General features: G+C 40.0%; 1 long non-coding RNA gene across 1 annotated transcript; it reads right to left on the minus strand.

Annotated features, from left to right (window-relative positions):
* Positions 1 to 927: 927 nt before the first annotated feature.
* LOC122548627 (uncharacterized) lies at positions 928 to 7,868 on the minus strand. Its single transcript, XR_015751790.1, has 3 exons — positions 7,835 to 7,868; positions 2,256 to 2,307; positions 928 to 1,165 (listed from the first exon to the last, which is right to left on the minus strand). It is a non-coding gene; the product is annotated as an uncharacterized LOC122548627 (long non-coding RNA).
* Between the last annotated feature and the right edge of the window lie 246 nt (positions 7,869 to 8,114).

An 8,114-nucleotide genomic window follows, 5' to 3' on the forward strand; every position in this document is an offset into this window, starting at 1 on the left:
AGTAAGTACTTGTATTCTGACAGTAGCTTGCTTGTACCAGAGCTATGTCCTATGTTCAGCAATATAGTCACCATAATGATGATGTAACTGTCAAGACATCAGTCCACAATGATAATAGCCTTCATCAAAATCTTACTAAACAAGATTTGTTATGTAAGCCACCATCAGGCCGATGTAAATATATTTTTAAATCAGATTTGTAATGCTAGTCAGCAGTTCTGGCATTATGTTGGCTCTTGCATTATGAGCACTGAGAGATGGTTCACACTGAGAACTGGTATCAGAAGATTTATTCACAAAGCAATTATTCAGATTAAACTCTATCATCAACATTGACATAGTTTGGGTTCTATCGCAGCACAGGTGGACTAACTTTCTTACTCATCAGTAACTTCCAAAGTACACTCAGTTATTCAAGAATATAACGTGGCATATTGTTATATTGACATTGTCACTTAGCTCTCCTAAAGAGTTATGCTGGCCTGATCTTGTGTTTGCTGCAATATTACAAGTTGCCCTCATTATGATAGAATAACACCACGATTGACATCAAACCTCATTAATTTCCTCAAGATTTTCTCTTTAAACCACCTCCCCTTTGGAACAAAAGCAGGATTAGCTGGAAATATTCAGTCGATCAGGTAGCATTTGTAGACACTGTTACAGAACAAAATCTGGTTACTGCTTCCTGTTAATCTTAATCCACTCAGGCAGGTATACTCAATACTGAATATTGTCATTTGATTAAAGCTGTTTGGATGACCACAGAATTAATGGGTCTCAAACATCAGTGCACTTTTCCAAGCAGGTATTGCAATAAAGCTGCTACATAAGACATGTGCCTGACCAGGTAACAGTATCATTACGGGCACAACACGTTTCACATGGGGCATGTAAAGCAATATACATTCAACCTATAACGTCTTCAGGAACTTGCTCTTTTAGCAGAGTCCACAGTTCTTTCCAGTAAGGAAGGAGATGAATTAGGTTCCTCTGTCAGCAAAGTATTTTCTCACATCCATGGTTTAACCGTGTACACAACTAGATGATGCTGCTCATACCATCTTTTGCTGTCTGCATGGTCTCCAGATCTATGCACCTTTCCTTAGTGCCGTTCCTCTTCTTCCAGTAGACTTTCTACAATCGGCTCAGCAGAACATTAATGCTGGAAGTAATGAAAGCAGAGAACATTCAGAGACTTGCATCTCCAAAATATTACTTTGAAGAAAGACTAAAAACAGCCACTGCAATCAAAACTGCCAACAAATCTATTTGTTTCCAAAACTCACAACAAGTGACATCAGGTGAATATGCGTGTTAATATTTTTAACACAGCTTCAGCAATGTTCTTTATGCTGTTATCTCTTTGTTGAGCAGATTTAAAGCATTGTGATTCTGGTTTGGACACAGAAAAATACCCTAATTTGAACATTTTAATGAAATTATCTAATTATTTGAAAACCTCTAGGATTGTTAAGCAATACTTAAACAGCTGATGAACAAGATTCTTGCATATTTTGGCAACCTATAAAATAATTGTTACTCACAACATGCTCAAAATATGGGCAGAATATGTTGATTTTCACCTATAGGTCAGTTGCATCTTATTTAATTTGTTAATCTTTGTGCCCTTCTGTTGGTAGGAATATTATCCTGATCCATATTTGGAAATTGTTTCAGACCAATTTCACAAAATGTAAACTCAACAAATAAATTTAGTTTGGAATTCAAATGGGAAATTAGTTATTAGATCAATGTTTGTGTGTCATTGTTCTTTACAACATGAAGAGCTGCTGCTTTATTTCTCACTTCTATTTGCACAGACATGTCTCAGAACTTTGTAAATTGCAATCCTGCTGCCACTCATTTCTGTCTGTTAGCTGTAGCATTAAAGAAAAGTAGGACGCTTATGCTGAAACTAGCCGTGAAGATTTCACACATCCGTTCTTTTCAATCATTTACGTCCCAGACCTACAGGCTATGTCTTGGCACTTTATGTAATAAAACTAGGAAGATCAGATGTTGGGGCAGGCTAGCACTTCACACAGTGATGCATCAGAGATATGGTTTCATCCCTATTGTGACAATGGAGTTTTTTGTGATGCTTATTGTTGTATATGCCGGGAATGCACACCTGTATCAAACAAGAAATTCATGAAAAATGTTCCTATTGTGATTAAAGACATGAGAACAGGGAAGGTTTTGGTTGATAATCATTGTAATTAATAATTATGTTAATGAATAGTGTTGGTCACCTCTTTGCCTTTTAACTTCTTCAGACTTTGTCTTCTTGAGCTAAGCAAATTCCTTTGTAAGAAACATAAATAGAAAAGGGCAGTAAGAGGCATGGGACTGATTCTGAATCAAAAAATGAATTTATACTGGAGGCAGATGTTGTGGCTGAAGCATTAAATGAATATTTTGTATTTGTCACTGCAGGGGGGAGATGCCACCCAGGCCAGCGCAACAAATGAAGAAATTTAGTTGCTGGAAGGACTTCAAATTGAAAAGGAGGAGATAATTCATATACTGCCTGTACTTAAAGTTGACAAGGCAGTGGAACTAGATGAGATGCATCCAAGGATACTATTAGGAAATTTTTGCAATATTACACCTCGTCAAACCAATTGGCCAGCTCAAAAGTACCTTGAATGATGTATTTTAAAATCGGATTTAGGTTAGCAAGTACATTATTTATCATATCAAAACCTCTCATGACTTTAAACACATCCATTAAATCCTCCTTCCAACATCTCCATCCTGCAGAAATAGCATAAAATTCTCCAGCCTCTCTGGCATCATTGTAATCCCTTAAATCTGATGCAAAATTAGTAAATCTGCTTTCTATAGCCTTTATTCTGTAAATTTGTATTGTGTTATGCTTGAATGCAGAATTGAACAATGCTTGCTAAACAAATGTTAGAGTACACCTGGGCTTTTGTCAGACTACAAATCATGGCTATGATATCTCAGTGCAATTCCAAGTAATTTAATATTTTGATGATGTTTGTGAAGGTATACAAAAATGATGTATGATTGCCAGCGTTGGACTGGGGTGGACAAAAATCACACAAAGTCAGGTTATAGTCCAACAGGTTTATTTGTAAGTATAAGCTTTCAGAGCACAGCTCCTCCATTAGGTAACTAGTGAAGCAGGATCATAGGACAGAATTTAGAGCAAAAGATCATAGTGTCATACAACCATTACGATATATTGAACAAACTTAGATTGCTGTTAAGTCTCTCATCTTTTAAACTGAGTTGCAGGTTTGAATTCATTAATATTGTAAATCCCAGAACTTCTTTCACATTCTTGAGATAACTTAAGGTTTTATAAAAAAAAGGTGGCATCTCAGCTCAGACAATGCAATAAAGTTGTGAGGTTGGAGTCTGTATGTATTCCAATCTTGAATCAGACTGATTCTATTTCCAAAGTAGAAATTTATAAAATGTCATATGGATTGACTTCCTACAGATCGTGTGCTTTTTGAACAAAATAGAATGTATCTGCAAATACAACTCTGCAAATGGAAATTCACCCTTTAGATTTATATGTGTGTGGTATGTGAATGTGAGGAAGAGAGAGAGAGGGAGAGAGAGTGAGTGTGTGTGTGTGAGAGTGTGTGCATTCTTGATAGAGTGTGTGTGTGAGCGTGATGGAGGACATGCCTGTGAGAGGGTGTGCGCATGGATGGGACTGTGGTTTGTGTATGTTTGCCTGAAAAAGAGTGTGTATGAGAGAGGTTCTGCATGCCTGTGTGAGTATACAGGAGTGTGTGTGCATGTGTGTACATCTCCTTGAGTGTGAGTGTGTGTGTGAGAGTGTATACTGTATTTGGGTCACCTGTATTGTGACATGAACCCAAGGTCCTGGTTGAGCAGCAAAACAAAACACATCCTCACAGTGGACTTTCATAAACACCCAAACATAAAAAGACTTGTCACATGAACTAAAAGGAAGTTACTTAAACAGCCAACATGTTATCAGAGGATAACGGCAAAAGAGTGAATTGCTTAATATCTTAAATAATGCCAAGGAAAGTGTGCAGCTAAGTAAGTTGTGTTTGATGTTATAAATTCAGGTACCATTATTTTTGCTTCATATCTTGAGTTGCTACTAAATTAAAGCATGTTTGCTTGACTATCAAAACATTAAAATTGTATATTGTAGGCCTTCTTTCCCAACAACAAGGCTGACCTGAATCTTCTGATCAGCAGCAATCTCAAGTGGATTGCAACTGCATTTGAAGACTCTCATGAGATTATGTTATCTCATCTCCCCCAGGATCTTCCAATTATTGTTGACTGGGAAAAGCACAGCACTATACATCTAGTCACCCAAGGAACTCCATCACAGAAAACTAAAGACAGGAACACAGCTCAGATTCCTTTTTATATAGCAAGATGTGCTTTATGCTAAGTTTAAAGGACCAGCCCTACACCAACAATCCAACATGGCAAGATTCCAGTTTTGTGTACTTGTGATTGAGTTGTATACTCTGCATCTGACAGTAGAACATTCCCCATTCTTCATGTTGCCATTTATGTCACTGGCCCTGTGGCCGTGATGAACAATCTGCCTTCCTCATTTCCAATGAGCCCTTTATTATAGTTATTAATATGTCCACTTTACCCCCAAAGCCCAGAGTTTCATGACTTGTTATGTCCAGATAGAGTCATAGAATCATAGAGATGTACAGCACAGAAACAAAGCCTTCAGTCCAACCCGTCCATGCCGATCAGATATCCCAACCCAATCTAGTCCCACTTGCCAGCACCCGGCTCATATCCCTCCAAACCCTTCCTATTCATATACCCAGATGCCTTTTAAATGTTGCAATTGTACCAGCCTCCACCAATTCCTCTGGCAGCTCATTCCATACACATCCCACTCTCTGAGTGAAAAAGGTGTCCCTTATGTTTCTTTTATATCATTCCCTCCCAACCTAAACCTACGCCCTCTAGTTCTGGACTCCCCCACCCCAGGGAAAAGACTTTGTCTTTTTATCCTATCCATGCCCCTCATGATTTTATAAACCTCTAAGAGGTCACTCCTCAGCCTCTGATGCGCCAGAGAAAACAGCCCTAGCCTATTCAACCTATCCCTATTGCTCAAACTCTCCAACCCTGGCAACATCCTTGTAAATCTTATCTGAACCTTTTCAAGTTTCACAACATCTTTCTGATAGGAAGGAGACCAGAATTGCATGCAATATTCCAACAGTGGCCTAACCAATGTCCTGTACAGCTGCAACATGACCTCCCAACTCCTGTACTCAATACTCTGACCAATAAAGGAAAGCATACCAAACGCCTTCTTCACTATCCTGTCTACCTGCGACTCCACTTTCAAGGAGCTATGAGCCTGCACTGCCAGGTCTCTTTGTTCAGCAACACTCCCTAGGACCTTACCATTAGGTGTATAAGTCCTGCTAAGATTTGCTTTCCCAAAATGCAGCACTTCACATTTATCTAGAGTCATAGAATCATAGAGATGTACAGCATGGAAACAGACCCTTCGGTCCAACTCATCCATGCCGACCAGATATCCCAACCCAATCTAGTCCCACCTGCCAGCACTCGGCCCATATCCCTCCAAACTCTTCCTATTCATGTACCCATCCAAATGCATTTTAAATGTTGCAATTGTACCAGCCTCCACCACTTCCTCTGGCAGCTCATTCCATACACGTACCACCCTCTGCATGTAAAAGTTGCCTCTTTGGTGTCTTTTATATCTTTCCCCTCTCACCCTAAACCTATGCCTTCTAGTTCCGGACTCCCCCAACGCAGGGAAAAGACTTTGTCTACTTATCCTATCCATGCCCCTCATAATTTTGTAAACCTCTATTAGGTCACCCCTCAGCCTCCGACGCTCCAGGGAAAACATAAACTCCATCTGCCACTTCTCAGCCCTTTGACCCATCTGATCAAGATCCCGTAGTAATCTGAGGTAAACTTCTTTGCTGTCCATTACACCTCCAATTTTGGGTGTCATCAGCAAATGTACTAATTATACCTCTTATGCGCACATTCAAATCATTTATATAAATTAAGAAAAGTGTGGACCCAGCACCGATCCTTGTGGCACTCCACTGGTCACAGGCCTCCAGTCTAAAAAACAACCCTCCACCACCACTCTTTGTCTTCTACCTTTGAGCCAATTCTGCATCCAAATGGCATGCTCTCCCTGTACTCTGTGAGATCTAACGTTGCTCACCAGTCTCCCATGGAGAACCTTGTCAAACACCTTAATGAAGTCCATATAGATCACATCTACCACTCTGCCCTCATCAATCCTCTTTGTTACTTCTCCAAAAACTCAAGCAAGATTTTTACTCAATCAAGATGTTTCTACATCCTCCCGATATAGAGACCAGAGTGAACATGACCAGTAACATGAACATGGCCTGTCCCTCAGATTCCACACCTGTCCTATTCACTATGAAATGCAGTCAAGTGTCTCCATTTCCCATCACCACTGTCACCATTCCGTTAGGGATCCACTGCAATGAAGACCATCTGCAGACTTAATTTGCCTACTTTCCCAGGATTCCATGGATTCCTTCCTGATAAGTTCCCTGACCATTATTGACTAAATCTTGAGGCCTGATGGCTCCAGAGCATACTGACTAACCTATCGTTTTATCCTAGAGTGTTAATACTTGGCCCGAAGGATTGACTGTGGCTAAAGCCCTGGTCAAAGACACAGATCCTCCGTCTCTGCTAACACCAAGCATCCTGTCAGAGCCATGGCCATTTCCTTGGACCAGAATCAAACGAGCCTCTTAGCTGACTGTGATGTTATCCTCTGATAATGCTGTTACCCCTGACTGACCACAGTCCCCCTTCACTGCACTGGACTACACCCATGCAACCCCTAGCCTTTCATTTGGTAATTTGCTTGAAGCAAATGTAGTGTACTTGCCATACAAGTTGCTGCCACACACTGGAGAGGTGATTGTGATGCAGTATGCCAGGCAAACATAAGGCTATAGTATGATGCTGGACAATAACATGTCTAACCTATTGACTGTCCGGTCTGTAACTCAACAGTGAAGATTTTCGATGCTATCAAAACAATGAGACCCACGTAAAGGCTGGAAGCACAAAAGTCAATGCTGAAGTCAGTGAGTGTGCGTTAAAAAAAACAATGCAGAAAGAGGTTGGCAGCCCCTGTATTAATGAAAGTGAGTGAGTGAGTGAGCGAGTGGAAAAAAGCAAGGTATGAGTCATAAGATGCATCCAATGCAGATGTGTGCATGACCTTACACGCAATGTGATCTAATAGAAGTTTGCAAGTCTTAGGTTTCCCCGAGGTCCAACGTAAAGTGTTGAATGGATGAAGTGATGAGAGAGTTGGTACTAGAACAGGCATGATGTTGTTGAGTCTGATGACTTGTGTGAATGACGGATGGAGAAGGATGGTAGCCATGGAGTGTGCAGGGACATTGTTGTGAAGAAGCACTTGGATGATGGTTAGTTACCTCCTTCAAGTTAAATGATGAAATTTGAGCCATCTGGTAAGTGAGTTGGACCATTATTGAGATGCAAATGCATGGAAATAAGGTAGTAATAAGAAGATTCTGAAGTTATCATTAGTTTACACTTTTGGGACAATTTCCATATCCATCCGAATGACAGAACTTCTATTGGGTCAAGCCATGAGTCTTCAGTCAAATTTCTGAGCTCTAATGATCTTGATACTGCAAGACTTTATCTCATGACCATCAGAAGTTGGTACCTACTCATATCTATTCACAGTTAATGATTATTTAGACAGAGCATTGTACACAGTAAACATCAAGAAAAGGCACACCACTGCTTTAATTACCTGTTTCCTAATCTTTTTCAGTAGTGAATGGTTGGTTTGATCCTTTTTTATAGTAGAAAGATATACTGCAAGGGAAAAGAAAAATCTGTTTTGATAAAAGAAATCCAGTGGAATCTTATAGGAACTTGAATGATGTGGGCTAGGGTGAGAAAAATGGCAGAATTGCACCAGAAGACCAGCTAAGCCTACCTGATAAGGAGCAATTTGTTGCATCTTTTAATAAGATTCTGGGTGTCGAGGCAAGATTCTTGCTAGGGAGCAGGGAGATGCCTATTAACAG

This window comes from Chiloscyllium plagiosum, unplaced genomic scaffold (genome assembly GCF_037043375.1).
Source record: "Chiloscyllium plagiosum isolate Xiang-an unplaced genomic scaffold, Cpla_swu_hap1 HiC_scaffold_3, whole genome shotgun sequence".
Lineage (NCBI taxonomy): Eukaryota > Metazoa > Chordata > Chondrichthyes > Orectolobiformes > Hemiscylliidae > Chiloscyllium > Chiloscyllium plagiosum.